The 26,812-nt window shown below is 34.3% G+C and overlaps 1 protein-coding gene across 1 annotated transcript in view; it reads right to left on the reverse strand.

The window, feature by feature from the left end:
* The window catches only part of LOC114327955 (neuropeptide CCHamide-1 receptor-like), a 145,465-nt gene extending 127,258 nt beyond the window's left edge, over window positions 1-18,207 (reverse strand). Inside the window, exon 1 of the mRNA XM_050643625.1 lies at window positions 18,108-18,207. The gene's annotated coding sequence lies outside the window, so the exon portion shown is untranslated. The remainder of the gene's footprint in view (window positions 1-18,107) is intronic.
* Between the last annotated feature and the right edge of the window lie 8,605 nt (window positions 18,208-26,812).

Genomic DNA, 26,812 nt, shown 5'->3' on the forward strand with positions numbered 1-26,812 from the left:
GAATATTTTTTTATTCAATTACTTTTATCCACCATGAAGGTCATTTGAAAAAGACAAATTTAAATATTTTTGTACATGCAATAATTCAGTGAGCTACAAAAACCAGGAAATATAGTTCCTGGCTGTCCTATCTATGAACCATATCTATACATGAACCATGTAGTTTGAAGCCAAGATGAAGACTCCAATATGGTTTAATTTTACACTTCATTCTTATAGCATCGACTTATTGTCGTTTGTTTTTATTGTACTAGTGATGAACCCACTTTGAGTCCAACTTGGATCTATTTTAGAAAATTTTAAATAAATTATATACCATCTAAAAGAGAAGATTTTTACTTCTTTAGTAACTTCTTAACTTACTTCTAATCCTAGCATGTTTTATAAAAATCCCGAATTTTCTTAAAAATTACGGTTTTCCGTAGCTTGGTCCGTTTAATAAATTAGCGACGAAGAAATTCGCGGAATTCAGAATTTAAATATCGTTTGCTTGAGAAAAATATGCTAAAAAATTCAATAAAAGGTTTATACCAGAAGTAAAGGCAAACACGGCGTTTAGGAGAAGGGAATATGAAAATATATTATACCTTCTCGGTACTTGTAGAAAAAAATTTAATATATTTTTACAATGTTATTAAATGTAACATATTCTGTAGGATTTTGCATTGTTGATATGTGTATAAAAGGATTTTTGGAAGAGTATTAGGTGTGGTAGGAGTTTCCTATAAAATCTTATTCCTACGAAAATCACAAAAATCTATTTGATGTAAATATATAGGTACTTATACACTATGGTACAAAATATCCAAAAAAGCTATTTAAAAAAATGTAGGTAATAATACTTTCCAGGCTTAAATGTAAGGCATAACAGCAGTAACAACAAAAAGAAAAAAGGGCAGCATGGATGACACAAGAAATAGTATTCATGGCGAGAAAAATGACTATTTTCTTCTTCTTCTCCAGTGCCTTATCCGGTCCGGATGTTGGCGATCATCAAGGCTATCATTGTTTTGTTGACTGCTCTGCGAAACAGCTCCGCGGTTGTTATCCCAAACCATTGTCGGAGGTTTTTCAACCACGAGATACGACGGCGTCTCGGTCCTCTCCTGCCAAATACTTTGCCCTGCATGACGAGTTGAAGAACTCGATATTTTTCTTCGTTCCGCATCACGAGGCCAAGGTACTCAATCTTACGTTGTTTTGCTAAATTAAGCACTTCTTTTTCTTTTGTCATGCGTTGTAGGACCTCAACGTTGGTGACATGGTCCACATAAGGAATTTTTAGTATCCTCCTGTAGATTCACATCTCGAAGGCTTCAATCCGCTTTTCAGTGGCTTGCGTCAGTGTCCAGGCTTCAACTCCATACAGTAGCACTGGAAGAACGTAGCACCTCACTATCCGCATCTTGGTTCCCAAACTGAGATCACCGCAGCACAGCAAGGATCTCAGCTTAATAAATGTAGACCGTGCCATTTCAATTCTGGATCTAATCTCTTGAGCGTGGTTCCATTGTGAGTTGAGGGTATTTCCGAGGTAAGTGAATCTGTCGACTCTCTGGATCTCTTCGCTATCTGCCATTAGTGCCCCGGGATCTAAATTTACACGGCTGACAACCATGAATTTAGTTTTCTTAATATTAAGGTTCAGTCGGTATGTTACGCTCACAGTTCTCACACGGTCTAGTAAGGCCTGTAGATCATTTAGGCTGGTTGCTAGTAATACAGTGTCATCGACGTAGCGAATATTATTGATGTATTCACCGTTCACTCGGATTCCCATCTCTAGGTTTGTGAGGGCTTCAGTAAAAATTTCCTCAGAGTATATATTGAAATAAGTCGGCGAGAGCACACAGCCCTGCTTTACTCCTTGCATGATCTTCACTTGGTCGGTCAACTGGTATTCGACCTTGACTTGAGCACGCTGGTTCCAGTATAAATTCATGATGATCCGAATGTCCTTCTCATCTACTCGTACTCTTTGTAGGGCGGTGACCATCTTCTGGTGCTGGCAACGGTCAAATGCCTTGGTGTAGTCAATAAAACAAGCATAGACATCACAACCAATATCGCGGCATCTCTGAAGTAGAACTTGTAAGGTGAAAAGTGCTTCACGTGTACCCATAGAATCGCGGAATCCAAATTGCATTTCACGGACATTTTCCTCGCATTTCTTTTAAATTCTGGCATGTATGATTTTAAGAAAAATCTTAAGTGCATGACTCATGAGGCTGATAGTCCGGAAATCTTCGCACGTTTTCGCAGATCGTTTTTTTGGTATTGTTAAAAACGTTGACAGTAGCCATTCCTCTGGGATATTACCTGAGTCATATATGGCGTTGAACAGTTCAGTTAACTCCTTCGTGCTTACTTCACTCATCACCTTAACCCTTAAATGCCCAAGGGTGGGTAAAAAATGTCCACCGAATGCGTATTCCCTTGTAACATATTTATTACGTGTTTAAAAATTTTTCAAAAATTATTTATTGTTAAAAATACAGCCCTTTATCGAATGTTAATTTGGTTTTACCGATATTTTTGAAAATAAAAGTAATATCTTGAGTTAAATATGGGTGGGCATAAAAAGTAAACCCTTGGTAAAACTTGTTACTAAAGGTTTCTCTGTAATTTCTCGTTGGTAGGAACATAATTCATATAGTTATCGACGTATAATTACATTATCGACATAATTATCCGTCAATGAGGAGGCTGAAAGGAAGAATGCGGAGAAAATCGACAAATCTGAATCAGTGCTTTTACTGGTATGTTAATTTTGATGTAGATTGTAATTTTGTTGTAAGGTTTGTAAATTGTTTATATTAATATTTAAGAAGATTCTGTGTTTATTAAGCATAAGATTGTTAAGTTTAATCCATTTCCAACAACTCTCATATTAGCTATTTTCGAGGTGGACATTTTTTACCCACCCTTGGGCGTACATGGAACCTAAAAAAGGTTGGGCGTTTAAGGGTTAATAAGTTCGACGGGTATTTCGTCCGGACCTGGGGCTTTACCATTCTTAGACTGTTTTAAAGCCGCTTTCACCCCGCTTTCTAGTATTGACGGCACTGTCATGCAATTTATTTCTGGAAGGTTGCCTCGGTAGTCCCAGAAGAGTTGTTCGATGTACATTTTCTAGCTCACCAGCTTCTATTTAACTGTCGTCGCCAGGTTCCCGTCTTTGTTTATGAGGAGGTGTGTGTTTTTCCTCTTGTATTGACCAGTGGCTTCTCGAATCTTTCGGTGAATATTTATGTGATCGTGTTTCACTTGGAGCTCCTCGATTAATTTACATTTTTCTTGCATCCATGTCTCCTTGGCTCTTCGTATTTCTTTTTTAATCGTTTGGTTGATTTCTTGGTATTTCTTCGCGTCCCTGTTCTTCATTAATCTCCTTTGATCCATCATCTGCAGAATGTTATCAGTCATCCATTCTTTATTTTTTACTCTTGTTTTATTTCCCAGATGTTCTTTTCCCGCATTCAGCACGACGTCTTTGATATAACTCCATTTTTGTTCTACACTGTGTTCTTGTTGTTTAGCGGTTTCTAGTTTTATTCTCATTACATCTCTTACGTTCTGACGAACTACGGGGTCTTTCAGAGTGTCATAATCCAGGTTCTGTTTAGGTTTACTTTTGATGAGTTTCTTTAGTTTGAGTTCTACCTGGCCCACTGATGTGTTGTGGTCCGATGAGACGTCTGCTCCTGGGTAGGTCTTCACCGAAGTCAAGCTGTTCTTGAACCTTTTGTTAATGAGAATAAAGTCTATCTGGTTTCTGATGATATTGTTGGCTGTATCTGCAGGTGATTTCCATGTGTAAAGTCGTCTCGGGGGAAGTCTAAACCACGTGTTAGCAATAGTAAAATCTTCTTCCCGGCAAAATTGGATAAGTCGGTCACCCCTTTCGTTTTTCTCGCCTAAGCCGTGTTGTCCGACAATGTCTTCTATTCTGTTTTTACCGACTTTGGCATTGAAATCACCGATGTTGATGGTAAGCTCGTTCTTCTTGGTATATTTTAGTGCTTTTTGTACAAGTGCGTAGAACTCCTCGATGTCCTCCTCTGGCTTTTCTGATGTTGGAGCGTAGATTTGAATAATGTTAGTATTAACTGGCCTGCTTTGCAGTTTCATGAGAATGACTCTGTCAGAGAGAGGTAGCACGCTGATCACAGCCCCAGCAATCTTTATTTCAATCACTATTTTCAAAGCTCAAAAACACATGCATAAATATTATTGCTGAACTCACGAAGTACCTAAATTGAAGATTAAACCTTCTTCTATCAGCACTCGAGCTCTCTTAAGAATTTTTGACATGTTTTATTCTAAAATATTATTTTTTAATTGTCAATGAAGCGCTTATGAGAGGACCGGCGATTGGGCTGCATTAACAACTAAAAAATAATATTTTAAAATGAAATAAATCTATAATAATACTTATCGGGAACTGATAAAATAAGTCTTTTTTATCCTAATAAAAATATTTAAAAAATGTTTAAAAGATATTTAATTGAAAAACTTATTGGACCATTTTCCTAGTAACACCCCCATGGCTTCTAAAAATTGCAATCCAGATGGATGCTGAAGCGAAGGAGAAAAGAGGGAATTCTAAAATTTGCAATTCACAACCCCGTCTGTTCATCGTCTCTCCTAGTTACTCGATAGGAGTAATACTAATAGAAAATAAAAATGTATACCATTTTTATTAAGTTGCAATGCGAAGCCAAAACTGTCTTAATTTTCACTTATTTAGCAGATGTCACTAGGCACCTACTACCATCACGTTAGTTGCAATGCGGGGACTAGCCGGCTGAAGATTTTCACTTGGGTCAGAGATAAGCAAACATATGTCTCTCTGATGATGCCTCTAAGAAGAGACGAAAATTGTCGATTTAGAGTGCTAGTTTGCGCTCTGTATACTAAGTAAAAATTAAGACAGTTTTGACTTCGTAATTTCAAAAATAATATTTTTTTGTGTGTTGAGCATTGAAAATCGTCATGTTTCTTTATTTTTTCAGTGTTAAGTTGGTTATAACTCGAAAGGGAAAAACGATCAACCTTAGTGAAAAATTACAAAATATCTTTTTTGTTTTCAATGATCCAAAAACCTAAAAAACCTAAAATAATGTCTTCCCGGGCCGAAATAGTTATTTTTCTATGGCCGTGCTAATAGAGCCACTTTCCCGCAAGCATTTCGTTTCCAAAAGTTGCACTTTCCCGCACGGGGTGCGGTAAAGTAAAATACCTTTTAATATGGCATTATAATATATTATAGTACATGCAATTAACTAATATTTAGATATTATTTACTAATTTATTTCAAATTCTTCTTATTGTGTTTATGTTTTAATGAAATTAGCGCAATTATTTCATTCATAGGAGATTCTGACCAATAGAAAGCTACAGAAATAAAAATTAAACTGATAATTTTTGATAATATCCCGTCGTCAAGTGTATTACGTCAGATGCCCTTTGTTGCTACGAAAAAATACACTCAGTGACATTAATGACAATAATTAATGTTTTAAAAATTATAAAATGATGACTTTCAACCGTCAAATATTTATAACAACTGTGTGTTAAATTGTACTAATTTGTACTTACATAAATAAATTACAATAAAATTTTGGTTTTGAACAGTTTTATTCATGAAATAATCGTAACAAATTGCACTCGATCTCCAAAACTATTATCGAGTTTTTGCCCTCGTGACACTTTGACATAATTTTACGCCCCTTCGGGTCGTGAAATTAAAACTGTCAAAGTGTCATTCGGGAAAAAATCGATAATTTTAGAGCTCTTGTGCAATTACTACTGATAATTCGATGAAATAAAATAATTTTGACATAATATTTAAAAGTCAGATCAGTAGACAATTACGATGGTTTTGAATCGTCGTCATGGAAACCAATATCGTCGTAGTGGTAACACATTATATTGAAACTTTGGACAACCTTGTCAAAGAATTAATTTGTGTATTTTCACTCCTAAATAAAAATTGATATAACTCTATTTTTTTTTTGCTTTTTTCCAAACGTACGGCCCTAGAAAAAAATTGTTCCTAACTCATGCGGAAAGTGTCTTTCCCGCACTCGACTGCTTGCCCGAACTCCGCTATCGCGTCGTTTCGGTTAACGGCAGTCGCGTGCATGAAAATATCACTTTCCGCACTAGTTAGGAAATAGTTATTTTCCGCGTTAGGAAATAGTCGCGTGCATGAAAGTATCACTTTCCGCACTAGTTAGGAAATAGTTATTTTCCTAACTAGTGCGGAAAGTGATACTTTCAGGCACGAGACTGCCGTTGACCCGAACGACGCGATAGCGGAGTTCGAGTAAGCAGTCGAGTGCGGGAAAGACACTTTCCGCATGAGTTAGGAACAATATTTTTCTACGGCTAACATTTGTAAAAGAGCCACAACATATAGAGTTATATCATAACTAAAAGAAAAGAAAAGATGGTTCAGATTCGAGTTTTATTTCCTGACTTATTAGGACTTGTTAGAATTATATCAATTTTTATGTACGAGTAAATACAACATACAAGAGTACGTAAGACAAAAATGTATCCTTTTATCATTTGGAAAAACAACAATGTTTTTACTTATTGCTTGGTAATATTAAACATAAACGAGCAATTCGTGACATTTTGCAAATGTATCACTGATCCTTGATCCTTGAATTGTTCAATACGTTATTCGAAAAGCTTTTTGAAAACCAAATTTTCAATATTAGCCCAGTCGGGATTTGACCTTGCATTTGGAGCTGCCCCAAATTTAATTTTTCTAATCTTTAGGGAGGGTCAATATTAGTATAAATTTAAAATCTCGACTTAATTCCACCGTTGCGTTAGCCGCCATGTTGATTTTAAACGAGAACCGTTTTTGCTCAATATCTCCGCCATTTTCAATTTTTTGACAAAAAGTGTAGAAACTGAAATTGTTGAAAATGCGATTTTCTATAATTTCATTTATTATAATTTTTCTCGTGCGGTCGAAATTTTCCGAGTTATGAGGGGAAAATAGTGACAGTTGTAGCACGATTATTGAATTATTAAATTATCTCGTTTATTATTAGTTTTACAACAAATATATACCTATACAAAAATGAAGAGAATTAAATTTTGTACAATTTTGATGCCGTTCATTTTTTTGATAAAATCAATATTTAAGGTAGTACGTATGTAGTAAATGTGCGAGCGTAAGACCTGATTGATTTTGTAGCAATTGTTTTTGTTCAATATCTCCGCCATTTTCAACTTTTCGACAAAAAGTGTAAGAACTGAAATTGTTGCAATTACGATTTACTACAATTTTTCGAGAGAACCAGTGACGGGTCTACAAGGGGGGGGGAACGGGAAAATTTCCCTCCAACAGGGTCCAAAATAAAAAAAAATGTTGAAACATCACGATATTTTAGCTGACATAAAACTTAAAATATCGACAGACAAATTCAACCAATAAAACCCGTTAGTTAATAAAATTAAGTGAACTTAATGCATATAATGTCTTTTTATGTCTTTTATATACTTAGTTCGGTTGATGTTTCATTGGAAGTTTCAAAAATTGTATAAAAAATAATTCTCTTTATTTTTGTTTATGTACAATTATGTCGTAAAGTTAATAATAAATGAGACAATTCAATAATTATGCTTCCCATCCGCTTCCATTATTGCCCCCCTTAACTCGGAGAATATTGATCATATAAAAAAATTTTGCCAAAGAAATTGTATGAAATTGCATTTCAAATAATTTTCTTTCCCACTATTTATGTCGAAAAGTTGAAAATGGCTGAGATATTAAGCAACAACAGTTCTCATTTAAAATCGATATGGCGGCTAATGCAACCGCGGAATTCAGTCGAGATTTTAAATTTACACTACTATTGATCTCTCCTAAAGGATAGAATTATAAAATTTGGGGCAGCTCTTCAATTCAATAATTATGCTCCCCCACCACTTTTTATTATTTTCCCATGTAACTCGGAAAATATCAACCGCATGAAAAAATTGTTAAAAAGAATTTGTAGGAAATTATATTTTGAACAATTTTAGTTGAAAATGGCGTAGATATTGAACAAAAACATTTGCTATAAAATCAATCCGGTCTTACGCTCGCGCCATTAACGCATACTTACTACCTTAAATATTAATTTTAGCAAAAAAATGAAAGAAATCAAAATTGTGTAGAATTTAATTCTCTTCATTTTTGTATAGGTACATATTTTGTAAAACTAACAATAAACGAGATAATTCAATAACACAATAATTATGCTCCCTGCCACAAAACTTTTGGCAAAACTGTCACTATTTCCCCTCATAACTCGGAAAATATCGAAGCACTTTTTGTCAAAAAATTGAAAATGACGGAGATATTGAGCAAAAACGGTTCTCGTTTAAAATCAAGATGGCGGCTAACGCAACGGTGGAATTCAGTCGAGATTTTAAATTTGGACTAATATTGACCCTCCCTAAAGATTAGAAAAATAAAATTTAGGGCAGCTCCTAATGCAAGGTTAGGCCTGTTATTCGTCTAACCCGACTGGACTATAAACTAAAATTGCTAAATATTAGTGTATTTCATGTACCTATTATAATATTATACAGTGATAAGCGCACTAATAACCGGCCAAATAGTGCAAAAGATGGAAAACATAATAAATTGTAAAGTAAAAAGAGATTAAACTAATAGAGGGAAAATTATCGATGTAAACCTATAAATTAACATTACGTTACATAGTTTCCCACCTTTAGGCCTATCGGAGGAGTATGGCAACTGTCACTGTGACAGTAGAATTTTACACAATACTCCTGTCACAGACGTCTAAAGGTGGGAAACTATGTAATGTAATGTTAATTTATACGTTTATATCGATTATTTCATTCATAGGAGATTCTGACCAATAGAAAGCTACAGAAATAAAAATTAAACTGATAATTTTTGATAATATCCCGTCGTCAAGTATATTAAATATATATAAAAGTGATGACTTTTAACCGTCAAATATTCATAACAACTGTGTTTTTAATTGTGCTAATTTTTACTTACATAAATAAATTACAATAAAATTTTGGTTTTGAACAGTTTTATTAATGAAATAGGGGTGGAAATTATCAGTAGTAATTGCACAAGAGCTCTAAGATTATCGAATTTTTGCCCTCGTGACACTTTGACATAATTTCCTCGAGACAAATTAAAACTGTCAAAGTGTCACTCGGGAAAAATTCGATAATTTTAGAGCTCTTGTGCAATTACTACTGATAATTTCGACCTCTATTAGTTTTGTTTTTTTTTTATTTCACAATGTATTATGTTTTCAATCTTATTTGTTATTTTGACGGTTATTAGCGCACTCATCACTGTATTATAAAGCCATATTACAAAATATTCTACTTTCACGCACTAGTTCCGGAAAGGGCAACTTTTGGAAAGGAAATGCGTGCGGGAAAGTGGATATTTTATCACGGCCGTAGAAAAAATAGACTTTTATAAAGTTTAATTTTTTTTTTATTTTAATGTAGCAATATTTCCGAAATTACGGCATTTAGATATAGCGAATAATACATAAAAAATAATCAGTATTTTTAATGGACTTCAAACCGCAAAAAATATACAGGGTGTTCAATTTGAAATAAGAAAGTTCATTACATTTCCAGGAAAACGGATGATCTGACAACAATGTAAATACCACTATATTATGGGGCGCATTAGAAGACGCTTAACCACCAAAATCTATAAAAAGCTTGCAAATAGTTTCTGAGATAATTGAGGCGTTCAATACATAAAATTCACTCTGTATATTAAACATAAAATTCTTCCAGAATTTTATTACAGACCACTTACTGGAGCTACTAGCCGTAAAATCTCTAAAGTAAATGTTGTGGTTACTTTACATGATATATATTTCTATGTTTCCAAAACGGCATCTCAAACTTTTCTACATTAGATGCGTCCTAAAATAGACATCGTTATGCTAACCTTGGTAAACTACCGTAGTAAAATATTATATCAGAGCAGATTCTGCTTACCTTCAGGAAAATGCCATCTGGACGTTTTAAAAATAAAATATAAAACACCAAACAAACATTCTAAAATGGAATTAAATTCATCCGAGATTTCTAAAGAATACGGGGTTTGTTTTGTTGTGGAAACCTTCAATAGTAAAATATGTCATAAAAACAATACTTTTCATTGCAATATTACCTGTAGATCCTTTGTGATTTTTGGTGATAAATTTTAAAATATGTAACTACATATTAGTAAGTGATCCATAAGTATTAATTTTTTATAAATCTGTTCACAGATAAGTTATTCTGCGGCTGTCTTAAAAACAAACCAAACGATTTAAAATAAAAGATGTCCCAAAATAAACGAAAGATTTGAATTTGTCGCTATTTGTGCAGTAATTTGTTAAAAACAACAAAACAAAAACAGGTTGGCAGCTGACAGTTTAGGGTTAATAAAAATTGAGCGTTACATGAGAGAACAATACTTTAAAATTTGTGAAAGTTTGGAGCACACAGTTCTAAAATATCTTACAAATTATATGAAGTATGTTCGCAGAGGCAGTCAAGGACTTGTTTGTCCACGACAAGTGGAGCATGCGCACTTTAAAATAATATAAATAATACCGTTGATAGATAAATATACAGGGTATATTTACTATTAATTAAAATATATTATTATTAATTAATTATTAATCTTCTTCTTTGGGTACCGTCTACTCTAAGGAGGTTGGTAATCATCACTGCTATTTTCGCTTTTGAGATTGTAGCTCTGAACAAGCCGATGAAACTGCAATTATACCACTTTCTCAGATTGTTGAGCCAGGAGATGTGTCTTCTTCCAATACTTCGTTTTCCCTGTATTTTTCCCTGCATTATAGTTTGTAGCAACACATATTTAGCCGCTCTCATAACGTGGCCGAGATATTGTAACTTTCTTATCTTAATCGTATTCATAATTTCCTTATCCTTTTTCATCTTTCTGAGGACCTCAACATTTGTTATTCTATCTACCCATCTTATTTTTAATATTCTTCGGAAGGTCCACATCTCGAATGCTTCAAGCCGATCGCTTATTTCTTTCTTTAAGGTCCAGGCCTTCACCCCATACAGCAGCACATAAAACACATATGAACGTAGTATTCGTATTTTGAGTTGCAAACTAAGGTCTCTACTGGATAATACTCTTCTCATCTTGTTAAATGTTGCTCTAGCTTGTCCAATTCTCATTTTTATTCCTTCTGTATAGTATATAATATTTGTACCAAGATATCTGTATTTTTTTACTTTTTTTATTGGCACCCCTCTTATGTTTAAACTGTCTTGTTGTGTTTTGGAAATGGTCATAAATTTTGTTTTATTTGCCTTAAGCGTTAGTCCGCTTTCCTCACTAGCATTTACTACATTATCTAAGATTTCCTGTAGGTCTTGTATATTCTCTGCAATTAGTATAGTATCATCGGCATATCTGATATTGTTGATGGGTCTGCCGTTGACTTTTATTCCAATTGTTACAATTTCGAGTGATTTTTATTAATTCGAGTAATTATGTCTTCCGATTATAGATTGAATAATAAGGGGGAGAGTATGGAACTTTGTCTTACGCCACTTTTTATCTCTACTTCCTCCGAAAGTTCTTTACCTACTCTGACTTTTGCTGTTTGGTTAAATTAGAGATGAGTTATTATTCTTAAGTTTTTATTATCAATGTGTTTATCTTTAAGCAACTGAATAAGATGGTTGTGTCGGACTTTATCGAACGCCTTATTGTAATCAATAAAACAAATATAGAGTGGTTGGTTTACATCCATACATATTTGCATAAGGACGTTAATTATTAATACACTGGTCATCATCATCGTCATGCAACTTCTTCTGTCCACTGCTGGACATAGGTCTTTCCCATTTTTCGCGACTCTCCACGGTTCTGTGCGTCTTGTTGCCATTTCTTGGATATCCGTTTAATGTCGTCCATCCAGCTTGTTGGTGGTCGTTCTCTGCTGCATTTGTCTTCTCTTGGGCGCCAGTCAATTAGTTTTCTGGTCCATCTTGAGTTTTCAGTCGAGCTATGTGACCTGCCCAATTCCATTTCAGCTTGGCTATACGTTCAACGACATCAGTGATACCTATTCTTTTCCTTAAGTCTTGGTTCCTTATTTTGTCTTTTTTTGTCACGCCGAGAATCGATCTTTCCATGCGTCTTTGTGCCACTCGCATTTTAGTGCTGTTGTTTTTGTGAGCGTGAGAGTTTCTGCTCCGTATGTCATAATAGGAAGAACACTTAGGTCAAATGTCTTCCGTTTCATAGCTATCGGGATGTTGCTCTTAAAGATGTCTCGTAGTGAACCATACGCCGCCCAAGTACACGTGATCTGTTATATTCTATAGATTTTTCTATTAAGATTTTTACTGTTTGTAGGTGATCGCTTGTTCCGAATTTTGAGCGGAAGCGAGCTTGTTCTCGGGGCTGGTAGAAATCCAACTTCTTTTCTAGTCTTGTCGTAATTATTGGATTTCGCGTCCTGAATTTCGCTTAGTGTGATCTCTGGCATGAGTTGTGAACCCTGGTTAATAATATTGCGTGATGCGGCGGCTTCCAAGTTCGTTTGGTCTTCTCTTTTACTTGTGTATAATTCTTGATAGAAGTCTTCAACTATGTGTAGTAGTTCTTCTCTATTTTATGTGGGGACTCCTCCTTTGTTCTTTAGTTTGTGTATTTCGCATTTTTCATTGTTTAGCCGTCTTCTTAGGACTTTTAAACTCTTATTTTCTTCTATAGTTTGGTTGACTTTTTCATTCTTAAATTTCCTTAAATCTTTCCTTATAGCTTTTAATACTTCTTTATTTATTTTTCGCAGTTTTTCTTCATCAATGCTTTCGTTTCCTTTGATTTTTCTTCTAGTATCCATTGCTGGTATATTTATTAATATACGATAATGCATTAAATAAAATTAAATGGAATTAAAGTGCGCATGCGTTGTCGTCGACTGAAAGTCACGACAGGGTTCACGAACGAACTTCGGCAACTATGAAGAGAGTAATTGAAAATTTCAGGAAGACTGGATTAATTACTATGAGCGATACTAAACACAATAGTCGTTCAAAAACAAGCCGCTAAAAGTCAATCTCGAAGCAGTGCGTGAGAGTGTTGGTGAAAGTCTTAGAACATCAATTCGACGTCTTGGATAGGAATTACAAATTTAAAGAAGCTATCTAAGCGTTACTCACTGAAGATCTACATCTTCATGCTTACAAAGTTCAATTGATACAAGCACTGAAGACTTCCTTGAATGTATTATTGAACATCAACAAGTGAGTGCTGATTTTTCGAGCAAAATCATTTTACAGTAAAACACTGAAAACGTTTATTTTCTATACTTACACAAAATTTATTACAACTATGTGACTACAGATGTTTCGGCAGAGTGCCTTTCTCAAGTGATATAGTTTACAATGTGTTTGCCTTTTTACGTCTTTAACTGAAGAGGTTGTGGAGTGGGGAGCTGTTTGTCTAGAGTTGGTCATTCAGAAATATATCTGTATTTTTTAATTTATTAATTTCCATAGATTCTAATGAAGATAGCTTAAGGTCTTCGCTTTGAATATTCAGAATTTGAAACTCTTCATTAAAAGAATGATTATGATCTAGAAGGTGAAGTGCGTATATAGAAATGTCTGTTTTTCTATTGTTGAAATCCCTTTTGTGTTCTGCTATCCGTTTGTCAAAGGTTCTGCCAGTTTGACCGATGTAAGCACTTGACCTATCACTTGAGAAAGTAACTCTGCCAAAACAGTTGTAGTCACATAGTTGTAATAAATTTTGTGGAAGTATAGAAAACAAACGTTTTCAGTGTTTTATTGTTAGATAAAATGAAGTTCCATCAAGTAACGTTCCATCAAAATCCATCAAAATCATTTTAAGCGATAAAGTATATCTTCACCTTGATGGCTTTGTTAATCGTCAAAATTACCGCATTTGGGATTCTCAGAACCCATATATGACGGTCGAAGAAAAAATGCATCCACAACCTGTCACTGTTTGATGGAAATTTTGGGCTGAGGGTATCATTGGACCATAGTTCTTTAAAAATTAGGCTGGTCTAGCAGTTATTATTACTAATGTTGATATCGCCACATGATAAGAGAATTCTTCTTGCCTACGATGGATGAGTTTGATGTGGACGACGTGTGGTTTCAACAAGATAGTGCCACATGTCATAAAGCCAGTGAAATAATCCAATTACTGCATAAGGCATTTTGTGGACGTGAAATCTCTCATTTCAGTGATCAGAATTAGCCACCTAGACGATGATATCAAAAACAATAGCCAGAACAAATTGAAACAAGTTGGTCTGTGCCCATTGAACTGGCAGGTACATAGCATTTTCAAGTTGCCCTTTGAGCATGTGTTCTATTATATCTAACAACGTCGACTTGTAGCCACCATGTTCTAGTAAAATAAGATATTTATACCATATATTATGGGGTTACCACTTTAAATAGTGTGCTAGTTTCAAACTACTCGGCAGAATGCACTGAAGATGTTCTGAATTAGAACGAAAACGTTTTGCAATCCATTTGGATGACTTTTAAATAGTTTTGTAATAAAAGATTTTATACCAGAATACAAGTTGAAGTTTTTTACTTCTGTATGAGTTTTTTAAACTATGGTATACAGCCAACTATTGGGTCTAAAAAATTTAAAGTATGTTGCTCAGGATAAAGATCGATGGAAGGAGTTGGGGAGGCCTATGTGCAAAAATAGACGAAAGATGGCAAACAAGATATGGTTAGAATGAAGGAAGGAAAATGGATACTCTTATCGACTGGAAGAGAGACCAGGGAGGGAGCAACAAAATAACAGAATACGGAAAAACTATTTAGCAGTGCTTTTAAAATAGGCTGATGATGATAATAATTTTTAACTGAGTGCCTTTCTCAAGTGATGTATTTTACTCTGTTTCTGCACCTTAAAGTCTGTAACTGAATAGATTGAGGAGTGGGGAAGTGTTTGTCTCAAGTTAGTCATTCAGAAGCTTTTATGTCATTTTTTAAATTATTAATTTCTAATAAACATAGTTTGAGGCCTTCATTTGGAATATATAGTATTGGAAACGGTTCATTAAAAGAATGATTATGATCTAAAGTCTAGAATGTGAAGTGCGTAGGTAGAATCCGTTTCTCTATTACTGAAAGCCCTTTTGTGTTCTGCAATACGTTTGGCAAATATTATGCCAGTTTAACCGATGTAAGTTTTTGGACAGTCACCTCATGTAAGTTTGAATACAAAACTCTGTAATTGCTTTTTCTTTTTACTCTTGTTGTTCCTCGTATTTCATAAATCTACCCATCCTGGCACAACTATACACAATTCATCATCCCGTCCTACACAACATAAATTAGCAGCCCACCATAGCATATTACATACATATATTGACAGAACTTCGTAGTCAAAAAATAACTTCGAGATAGAATTGAACATCATTAAATAAATAGCAGTAAACAATGGGTACAACGAACAAAGAACGAGTGGTGTATACAAACAGACATATATGGTGACTGCCAATACCTTACCTCTGTCAAAATGGCAGAACCTTCGGCAAACGTATAGCAGAACACAAAAAGGGCTTTAAATTATAGAAAAACAGATTCTACATACGCAATTTACATTCCACGCCTTAATCATTTTTTTAGGCGAAGCAATCGCACTAAAATCGGCCTTACCTCCGAAAAAAAAAGACGACAAGACGGATCTTAATAATTATTTTTGCATTCGATTTGTGAATGCGCCAGAAAAGTTTGCGGCCCTTAGTCATGATAATTGAAAAACTGCATACAACAAATACGAGTACATACCTAACTGTGAGTGTGGAAAAGAAGGTGATCTACTACATATTCTCCTCGAATGTTCCCATCAATCAGTAAATATAAAAAAATTTTATGATAATCTTAATATTTAAAAATTCCACTTCCCGTCTACCTGAACAATTTGAATTTTTCTGAAGATATTAATACAATAAAAACAACTTACGAACATATCAAAAACTGTAAATATAAATTGTAGCAATATAATTAACTCTGTATTTAAGTAATTTTGTTAAAACAAAAAAGGCATGTTTGTTAAAACAAAACAAATCGAGTAACTGCAAATTTAGCATACTTTCCTCCCCTACTATGAGGATTTATTGATAAAAAGCATGGCTAGTTGTTAAAGCACATAACTTTTTTATTTTCCAACATAAGCGAATGAATCAAAAAACAGAATGTTAAGAAAACCTTGGGCTATAGTTTTGTTTTAATTTCAATATTTTATAAATGCTAGAATATTCCACAGGGTGTTCCCAACTTTAAGAAAAAAACACAGTATGATTTTAACACCGGTATAAAATGACATTTACCTGTCTAGCAACAATATTATTACACCGATATTCTTAACTAATAAGGCTATAACATACTAAAAGAATCACTCAAATTGGATAACAGGTTTAGGAAATTCGCGACATCAAACATGTCCCATTTTTAAGGTGTTCGGTTAATTTTGCCGGTGTGTGTAGAAACAAAGTTGTAGCTCATGAAAAATACGTTCTTATTCGTCTAATTCCAAATCGAATATTTCAAGGTGTAATCACCGAAAAATTAGGCACTTTTCGGGAAAAAACCATTTAAACATTTTTAAAGTGTTTATAAAAAGCTTTGTTTTAATTGTTATCAAAAGTTTTAGCATTAAAAATAAGGGAGTTACGCTCAAAATAAAGTTGGCCGTCTTTTTTTTTGTGAAAAATCATGAAAATCTCGCCGTGTTTAGCTCCCCAAATGAAATTAATCGCTACCGCTTTACAAACAATTTACTTACCTATCTATTTCTTATATGATCTGTCAGTCTCACCGGTTTAAAGTGTTTATTTTTGAAAGGGTTATAATTGAGAAAGCTTGAATGGGTCTCTAATCACGAGTGTATGCAAATTTTGAACAGCCATATCTTAACCAATTTTTGTCTTACGGAGAAACAAAATAAAACTAGAGTATTTATAATAGCAAAACCTACATTTTTTTACTCTTTAAGATTTTTCTTATCACTACTACTTTTTAAGTTATTTTGAAAAAATCAAATTTTTCAAAATCTTTTAGAAATTTTTTTTCTACTATGAAACCAATTTTTTTTTAAAATAAGCACTTCAAACCAATGAATCTTACAGACGATATAAACAATACACATACAGTTAAAATAGATGGTAAAGCCAAGCGATTAATTTCATTTAGGGTGTTAAATAGAGGGAGGTTTTCACAATTTTTTTTACCAAAAAAAAGGGGCCAACTGTTTTTCAGTGTAACTCGTTTATTTTTGATGCTGTAAACTTTTGCGAAAAACAAATAATAGACTTTTTTTCGATACTTTAAAAATGTTAATAGGGTTTTCCCGAAAAACGCTTCTTTCTTCGGTGATTTCGCGTTGAAATATTCGATTTGGAATTAGACGAATAAGAACGTATTTTTTATGAGATACAACTTTGCTTCTACTCAATTTGTAGACTTTACTGGTACACCATTTTTTTCGTTTTTTATAGGGTACACTTTTGTTAAAAATATTTTTTCGATAAAATATTTACTTTTTGAGTTATTTGGGAAAAATGGTCTGAAAACGTAGTTTTTGTCAAAAAATCAACTTTTTAAATCGCGAATAACTCGAAAAGTATTGACTTAAGTAAAAAATTTTATAGAACAAAAAGGTGCTTAAAATAAGTCAATTTATCCATTTCCGGCCTTATTTTAAACACGCGTTTTTCACCCCCGAGAAGGGGTAAATGTCACCCCCCAAGTAAAAGCAACCAACGGCACAAATTCAACTTTGAAGTGGAGGGTGAGTAGAACCTAAATCCAAATTTTCATGAAATTCGGAGTTGCCCCTGGAAATTACACTCCAAAACGGTCATTTATTGGGCTATTGAGAAAGGCACTCTGCTCAAAACAACTGTAGTGATATTAACAACTCATAATATATTTTGTGGAAGTTTTGAAAACAGAAGTTTTCAGTGTTCTATTGTTAAATAATTGAATAATAGGAACGACACATAAAAGTAGCATACTGTTATGAACTTAAAAATACTCACCTATTTCTGTTTTTTTTTTTAATTTCTACCAGCACATCCTCTAATTTCAAACAAAGTTTTGGCATCAGTAGCACCTAACCGCACAATATGAACTGAAAATAAACGAAAACACCGAAGGAAATGTTGCACGCTGATTGGATTAGGTCAATATTTAGCAGCTCAATTAGCAAATAGTACCAACATTAAAGTCAACATAGTAAAATTAGATTGTATACACTAACGAAATTATTTCAATTTGTACAACCTTCCTTTGATTTAATTCTATCTCTAATTTTATTTAAGATCTTCCTTTAATAACAGTATTGTTGAGTATATATTATTGTTTGCCATTGGCTTTTAGTCCACGGTTTATCTTATTATGCTAACTGAAGCATTATTGCGCTTATTTATCTTTTTAGTTTGGATTAAAGTTAACTACATAATATGTAAAACTTCCTATTTGTTTAGTGTTTATAAACTTTCACAAATATTTGGGAAAAGCAAGTGCATTGAAAATACGTGTCCATATAAACGTGTGCTAGTCATTTGGCAATTTATGGTGACAGAATATCTTTTGGAGTTATCATCATCACACACACACACACACTGTCGGACATAGGCCTCCTCAAGATGTCTCTACTCTTCTCTGTACTGCGCAGCTGTAATCGTCACTATTCTTTTAAAGTCGTCGATCCATCTGGTAGGTGGTCTTCCATCTATCCTTGGCCGCCACTCCAAAATCTTCTTTGTCCATGTGTTGTCTCTCTGTCTTCCAACGTGTCCTGACCATTTCCACTTCAACTTCGTAATGCGTTTTATGATGTCTTCCACTCCAGTTCTTCGCCGTAACTCATCATTTCGTATTCTGTCTGTCAAAGTTTGGCCAAGCATGGATCTCTCCATTTTTCGTTGTGCTTCTTGTAATTTTCGTATTGATGCTTTAGTAAATGTCAGTGATTCAGCTCCATAAGTAAGCACCGGAACTACGCACTGGTTAAATGCTTTTCTTTTCAGCTTTATTGGGATGTTTTCCTTGAACACATCTCTTAGTTTTCCATACGCTGTCCATCCTAAAGCTATTCTTCTAGATAATTCGCATGTTTGGCTTTCTCTACTTATTTGTATTGCGTGGCCCAGATAGATGTATTTGTCAACTGTTCCGATATGGCAGTTTTCTAGTTTCAATGGTCCGCTAGGTACTAAATTGATCATTATTTTAGTTTTCCCAAAGCTTATTTCCAACTCCATTTTTTGAGAAACTCGTAGTTCTTGCAGCATTTCGTGGGCTTCCTTTAAGTCGTCGGTTATTAGAACTATGTTATCTGCCAATCGTAGGTGGTTCAGCCTTTCGTTATCGACATTCAAACCTCTGTTTTCTCATTCTAACATCTGGAATGCATGTTGCATTACGGCATTGAATAGTTTTGGTGACATGTTGTCTCCTTGTCTACCTCCCCCTTTTAGTTTTATTTTTTGAGTTTGGCTACGGAGGTTTATTGCTGTTGTGGCATTTGCATATATATGTTGAATAATGTTTTAATGTCTGTAGATACAATCTCTCAAAGCTCTTAATATGACTACCATCTCCATAGTGCCAAAGGCTTTTTTGTAGTCAACAAATACTAGAACTAGCGGCAGGATATACTCCACAGTTTTTTCTATTAGTACCTTTGAACAAGTTAGATTGTCATTTGTACCATACCCAGGGCGGAAACCTGCCTGTTCTATTGGTTGGCATGTTTCTAGATTGTTCTGAAATTGAGTTGGAGTTTGGAGTTATAGTGTTAAATAATTAGGTACTAATATTATTTAACTACTATTGTTTAACGTTGTCTTAATATTTACTATTGGACAAATGCTTGAAAATATTGGGAGTATAATCGATATGTGCATTATAGTCTAAGAGCTGGGAGCGGATTTTGTGCGTGATAAGTAATATGGAAAAAGTATACGGGGATATGTTGAATTAGTTGTGTACATGACTTTCCCCAACGGCCGGAAACCAGAGTGGGGGACGAGGGTAGTTATAAGGGGTCAAAGTCGCGGTTTTTATTATTTTTTTGTGACGCTCATGATGGAGATAGTGCACCAAAATTTGGGAATAAGTAGGTCATGACGTAACTTAGTAAATTCTTCAGGGGCGGAACGCTGCTTGGGCTACAAAGGGGTGGTAGGCAGGGGTGAGTAAAAAAATATAAGGGTTCTTTTGCCATTCGTGATCGAGATAGTGCACCAAAATTTGGGAATAAGTAGATCATGACATAATTAAGTAAAATCTCCAGAGGCGGAACGCTGCGTGGGGGACAAATATTGTGCTGCGTCCCAAGAAAATAATACAAACTGCGAGTTTGCCCCCTTAAAATTACCCTTATCCCCAACTCTGGTTTCCGGCTCTAGGGATTTTACTTAGTTATATCATGTTCTATTTATTCCCAAATTTTGGTGCACTATGTCGATCACGAACGGCAAAAAAACCCCTTATACTTTTATACTCACCCCTACCTATCGCTCCTCTATACCCCAAGCAGCGTTCTGCCTCTGAAGATTTTACTTAGTTACGTCATGACCTATTTATTCCCAAATTTTGGTGCACTATTTCCATCATGACCGTCACAAAAAAAAATAATAAAAACCGCGACTTTTACCCCTTATAATTACCATCGTCTACCAATCTGGTTTCCGGCTCTGGGGAGTTTACTTAGTTATGTCATGGTCTACTTATTCCCAAATTTTGGTGCGCTTTTTCAATCACGAACGTCACAAAAAACCCCTTATATTTTTTATATTCACCCCTGCCCCCAGCCCTTTGTCGGTCATGCAGCGATCCGCCCCTGGATATTTTACTTAGTTACGTCATGACCTACTTATTCCCAAATTTTGGTGCACTATTTCGATCATGGGCGTCAAAAAAAAATAATAAAAACCGCGAATTTGACCCCTTATAACTACCCTCATCCCCCACTCTGGTTTCCGCCCGTTGGGGAAAGTCATGTACACAACTAATTTAACATATCCCCGTATAGTTTTTCCATATTACTTATCACGCACAAAATCCGCTTCTATCTCTCCGACGTGTGTAATTAAATCCTTTGCACAAGTTAGAATAGGGAGAAAAATATCAAATGCTTGCAGAGTAAATTCTGGAATGAGACAGGGAGATCCGTTTTCTACATTGTTGTTTAACCTTAGAATATATCATGCGAAAAATTTATCCACAAATCAAATCTGAAATAGCTGATCAGAGAGCAAAAAGTACTCGTCTTTGCCGATGACATAAATGCAGTGGCACAAACAATCAACATTAGAAGTTAAAGATGTTTTCTCGAGTTTTGAAGTAGCGGGATTAAATATCGGTCTAAAAATAAATGACGACAAAACAAAATACATGGTAGTCTCAAATCAAGAACAACGGCGAATAAGGCAAAATATTACTAGGCATAGCTTCGAAGTGATTAAAAAATTTAAATATCTAGGAACGAAAATCACCAATGACAATAAAATAGATCGAGAAGTTGAAACGTAGGAAAGAGAACTTTCTTTGGAATGCAACATCTAATGAAGTCAAAACTTCTCTCACGAGATGCAAAAATCTAGATATATAAGACTATCATAATACGACCAGCAGTGGGGTATAGAAGCGAAACACAGAACACTAACAACAAGAGAAGTAAGTAAATTGCTGGTGTCGGAACGTAAAATCCTTCTAATGATATATGGCCCTTGCAGAGACAGCGTGACAAACGAATGGAGGCGCAGATATAATAAAGAGTTAGAGTCTGTCTTCGGAAAGGAAGATATATAAAGTCCAATAGACTCAGATGGGCATAGCACATGATACGCAGAAATGACAATCGCCTTACAAACAATGTGTTTTTAGAAAGGCAAGATGGGGGAAGGTCTGTAGGACGACCTAGAAAAAGGAGGAAAGATTCAGTCAAAGAAGCGGGGATTTTTGCAGTTAATCGATCGCGTCAGATTATCACATGGGGAGAAACCTTGCACCCTGTAAATGTACCTCTACCATATATTGGCTCTTAATACAGGGAAGTTCGTTAAGAGGGGCCCGAAAAAAAATCTATCCTTAGAAAAATTCGAAACTGCAGATACAAGGCAGCAGGTACTTCTTCGAGCTTCGCCGACCCGATATTCGTGTTTATAGACCTCAAAAACCTCGTAAAAACAAGTTTAAACGATTTTCATAACGAATGTTCATAAAACTCCAGGAGATGATGTAGATACCGGGCACCTGGTACCTAGTACAGCACCTTCGATGCTAAATTTGTGTTCAGCGAACTCAAAATCCCCGATATAATAAATATCAACTGCTTTTATAGCGACCTCAAAAACCACAGAGTATGAAAATTGAACTTATTTCCATGATTATTTTCCGAGTTGTGAATTTTGATTTTTTGAACACTCGGATATGCACTTTGGAAAATGCATTTTCCAACTACAACGATGCATTTTTCATTTGTCTCTCATGCCAATAGGTCAACTATTTTCCTAAAGCTCTCCCGAATCGAATGCAAAAGGTTTCATAACGATCCGTCTTACTTTAAAAAAGTTAAAGGTTTAATGCTTTATTTCCTCGCCTAATTTGGTTTATTACATATATTTTTACTATCAATAGGGGAGAAAAGTATGCTAAATGTGCAGTCACTCGAGCGTTATGGGGACCTATTGGGTTGTGAAGAGTAGGTCCTAAAACCAAAAGAAGTTAAGTAAAGTTTTCAATTTTAGTGGGGACTTTCCATTTTTTAATTTAATTTTCCATTTCCAACAATCGTTTTTTTAGATTATAGCGCCATCTATCCATAATTCGAAAAAATGTCTCGAATAAAAGTTACTTATTTTTACGTAAGGAATAAAAATCTGAAATAAAAATGGGGGCTCCTATATAAGATTTTAAAGTAACCCTCCGTGGGGGGTCGTGTTTAGTGTCATTCGATAGATTTTTCAAAAATAGTGAATAATTCTATTTTTCAGTTTTTCGATCTGATGTTCATTTCGTGAAATATCGCGGGATTCTTATTTAAAATTTAAAATTTACCCCCACCCTCTCCGTGGGAAGTCGTGTTTGGTATCATTTGATAAATTTTTGAAAAATATTGAGCACGTATTTTTTAGTTTTTTGATTTGTCATTCATTTCGCGAGATATTCGCTTTTTTCTTGTGAAATTTTGGGACTCTCCCATTTCCTTACGCCCCGCTCAAATCGTCAGATTTTTAAAATATACATACACTGTTTTACATGTACTTAACTTACCTTATCTTAATCTGACGATTTCGAGTTTTTCTAAGAATAGATTTTTTTTCGCCTCCCCTCCCCCCTTAACGAACTCCCCTGCATTAAAAGCGAATATATATGGTAGAGGTACATTTTCAGGGTACAAGGTTTCACCCCATGTAATAATCTGGCGCTCTCGAGTAACTGCAAAAATACCCGCTTGGGCTCCCCTACCATTATCAAAATAAAAGAAGTTTTCAGATACCTGTATTAAAGAGTGTATTGGGAAAAGGCTTTTTCGCTAATTTCTCTGTTCTACACTAACCGGTACAAAATTCCGCCACCCAAAATGTTTTATTAAGTTTGACAATTTTTAACATTATGATTTATGCTCTGATTTTCAAGATTCTTGCTCCAGTTTGTAGGTACATGTATTGACATCGTTTGGTATTATTTCTTTAAAAAAAAATTTTGCTTGTATGGCATTATACAGGGGTCAATGGAAGTGTTGTATTTTCTCCTAACTTTAAAAAATTGTGTGGAAAAATGGAATAGCTGATTTTATTTCATAGTCCTGTCATATTACCCCGGAGGCATCACTAAAATTTTGTTTTTTGAAATATCCAAATATCTCTTTTTTTTTGTGAGAGCTTTACCATTTTTTGTAAAAAAAACACTGATTGACTCATAAAACAGAGGTTGGATTGATAATATTAGGATGGCCCGCATGCAGCCCAGATCTCAATCCTATTGAGCATTTATGGGATGAATTAAAAAAAGCTATTCGCTGTCATTCTAGGCCTCCAGAAAATTCGGTACAGTTATTACCCTTGTAGAGGAATATCGGGCTATTCCCCTGGCAAGGATAACACATCTTTATTCGATGCTAAACAGATTGAGAGTAGTCGTTGCTGCAAGAGGTATACATACCCGCTATGTTTCGTTTTGTTGTTTGTTTTGTTTTGTTAATTTTAGTGCGTTTGATATTTTTAATTAAATAAAACTTAAAAGCAGTGTTTTTATTTACAGCTCTAACAATAAAAGAGATATTCGGATAATTGAAAAACAAAACCTTAGTGATACCTCCAGGATAACACAAAAGGACTATGAAGCAAAATCAGCCTTCCAATTTGTCCACAGAATTTTTCAAGTTAAGAGAAAAAACAACGCTTACATTCACCCCCGTATAATGTTAACTAAGCAAAAAATTTTTGTTACCGGAATAATAACAAACGACATCAAAATAGTGTACCTAATACTATACATGTAGGGGAGACTGGGTAACAGTGAGACACTTTTTTTTCATTTAACCATAAGTCCACTACTGTGACATGTATAAACAAAATTTCTTCAGGATTGTACTCTCACATGTGTTCATTACACAAGAGAAAGTCAAATTTGAAAATAGCTCGGTTTGTTTAGTTTGTATTCGACACATAAGGTCAAGTTGTCATTTGTCTCAGTGTTACCCATGCATGGGTAACAGTGAGACAGTATAATATTTATAAGAAAGAAAACATAAAAAAATATTTAAAATACAAAATATATATTTATATGAAAAATAAAACAAATAAAAAAACAAATTCAAGTTACAAAGTACTTATTTATTAAAAAAATAGGGATCGGAAATAACGTACATTTATTAAATTGAAATTTGTCTCTAATGAAAAAAAAATTGCCGTTTAGTGTGACGTTAACAAACTGGCCTTGGCAATATCATCTTAATGCCTTTTACTACAAATTTTAGAAAAAAAAAATACAAAATGTAATTTTTTATAACATCTGCGTAACAGTGAGACATGTCTCAATGTACCCCGTCTCACTGTTACCCATTTGCCATAAAATTTAAAAAATATTATTTTTGTTATTATAAAACTTAGTTTGCATTGCTAAACTGTGGCATCATGTTTACTAATCTACACACAATGTCATAGTAATACTAGAAAAATCTTAATAATTAACATGCTTTTATAAAAAATTCTCAAAATCCCTGTATTATTGTACTTAGTGCTCACCAAACACACTTTATCACGATAAATCCTAAACTGAAACTGCTCGGCCGCCGAACATATTAGTAATCAGTAACCAGTAAATACAGCAAGCATGCATAAGTAATAATATCTCCACGTGGCGAAAAGGGAGGAAGATATTTCAAGTGTCTCACTGTTACCCATGTCTCACTGTTACCCAGTCTCCCCTACATACTACAAACTGTTGCAAGAATCTTGAAAATCGGATTAAAAATAGTAAAGTTATAGATTTTCAAACTTATTCAAAAATTTTGGGTGGCGGAATTTTGTGCCGGTGGGTGTATTTGTGTTTGAATAAAATTTCAATTTATTTATTCTCTCTGTTCTACGTTGGGTGAGTGAGCGAGAAATTTGAATTTTAAAAAACTGAACTAATGTCACAACTCTACTAACAAATAATAATAAATATAGATAACGTTATATGAGGAGGACACATCAAAGGATCATCTGAACAAAGCACCCAAAGGAATGAAATGATGAAATAAGTAAGTAGCACATTATCCAACTAAGAAGATTTATATTTCTAATTTTGCTCTCAAGATTACAAGGTATGTATCAACGTGCTAATTTAAATAGATATATGCCTTCAGTTAATATATTAAATTTGTAACGTTAGGGTACAAAGCTTTTCTCTAATGGAAGTTTAATCCCCCATAATCTTCATATAGACAAGACGAAAACGGCGGATTCGTTAAAAATATATTCCCATGAGATTTTTTTGCATAATCACATTCGTGAGATACCCCAGAATAAGGGTCAAGAAGTAGCCCACGCGAAAAATGGTCCAAATTTTTTTAAACAATTTTTTCTTAAACTAATTGCAAAAATCAATATTTTCGGTCCGGACAATTTTTTCGGTTTTTTGGACCATTCTGGGCAAAAAGGGTATCTTGTAATTTTTCTCGAAAGTTGATCGTTTTCGAGTTATAAACAATTAAAAATTTCAAAAACGCGAAAATGGCCATTTTTAAGACTTAATACTCGCTTACTCGGAATCTTTACTGTTTAACAAACCCCACAAGATACACCATTTTACAACCAGTGATTCCACAAAGTACCTGGTTTAAGAGTTTTAAAGCTCCACGTAAATATATAACAACTATAAATCGACTACGTTTTGGGCATGCATGCTATCCAAGTCATTTATATAAAATAAATGTGATTGAAGACGATAATTGCAAACATTGCTGAAAGCAGGGTGATCTTGATCATATCTTTTTTGAATTTACACAGCATTTGAAGTTTCAACAGCATTCAAACTCTCTCTATAAAAATTTAATTAAACTTGATATGCATGCACCATTCAATATCCAGTCTCTGCTGGCTACAGGCTCACAACAAATATATTCAATATCATTATAGATTTCTTGTCAGATACACGCACGGTCCTATAATATTTGTACGCGGGCATTATATTTTTTATGATTTAAGTTCAGATTTGCATCCTTTTTTATCATAAATGTTATATC

Source organism: Diabrotica virgifera, chromosome 2 (genome assembly GCF_917563875.1).
Source record: "Diabrotica virgifera virgifera chromosome 2, PGI_DIABVI_V3a".
NCBI classification, from domain to species: Eukaryota; Metazoa; Arthropoda; class Insecta; order Coleoptera; family Chrysomelidae; genus Diabrotica; species Diabrotica virgifera.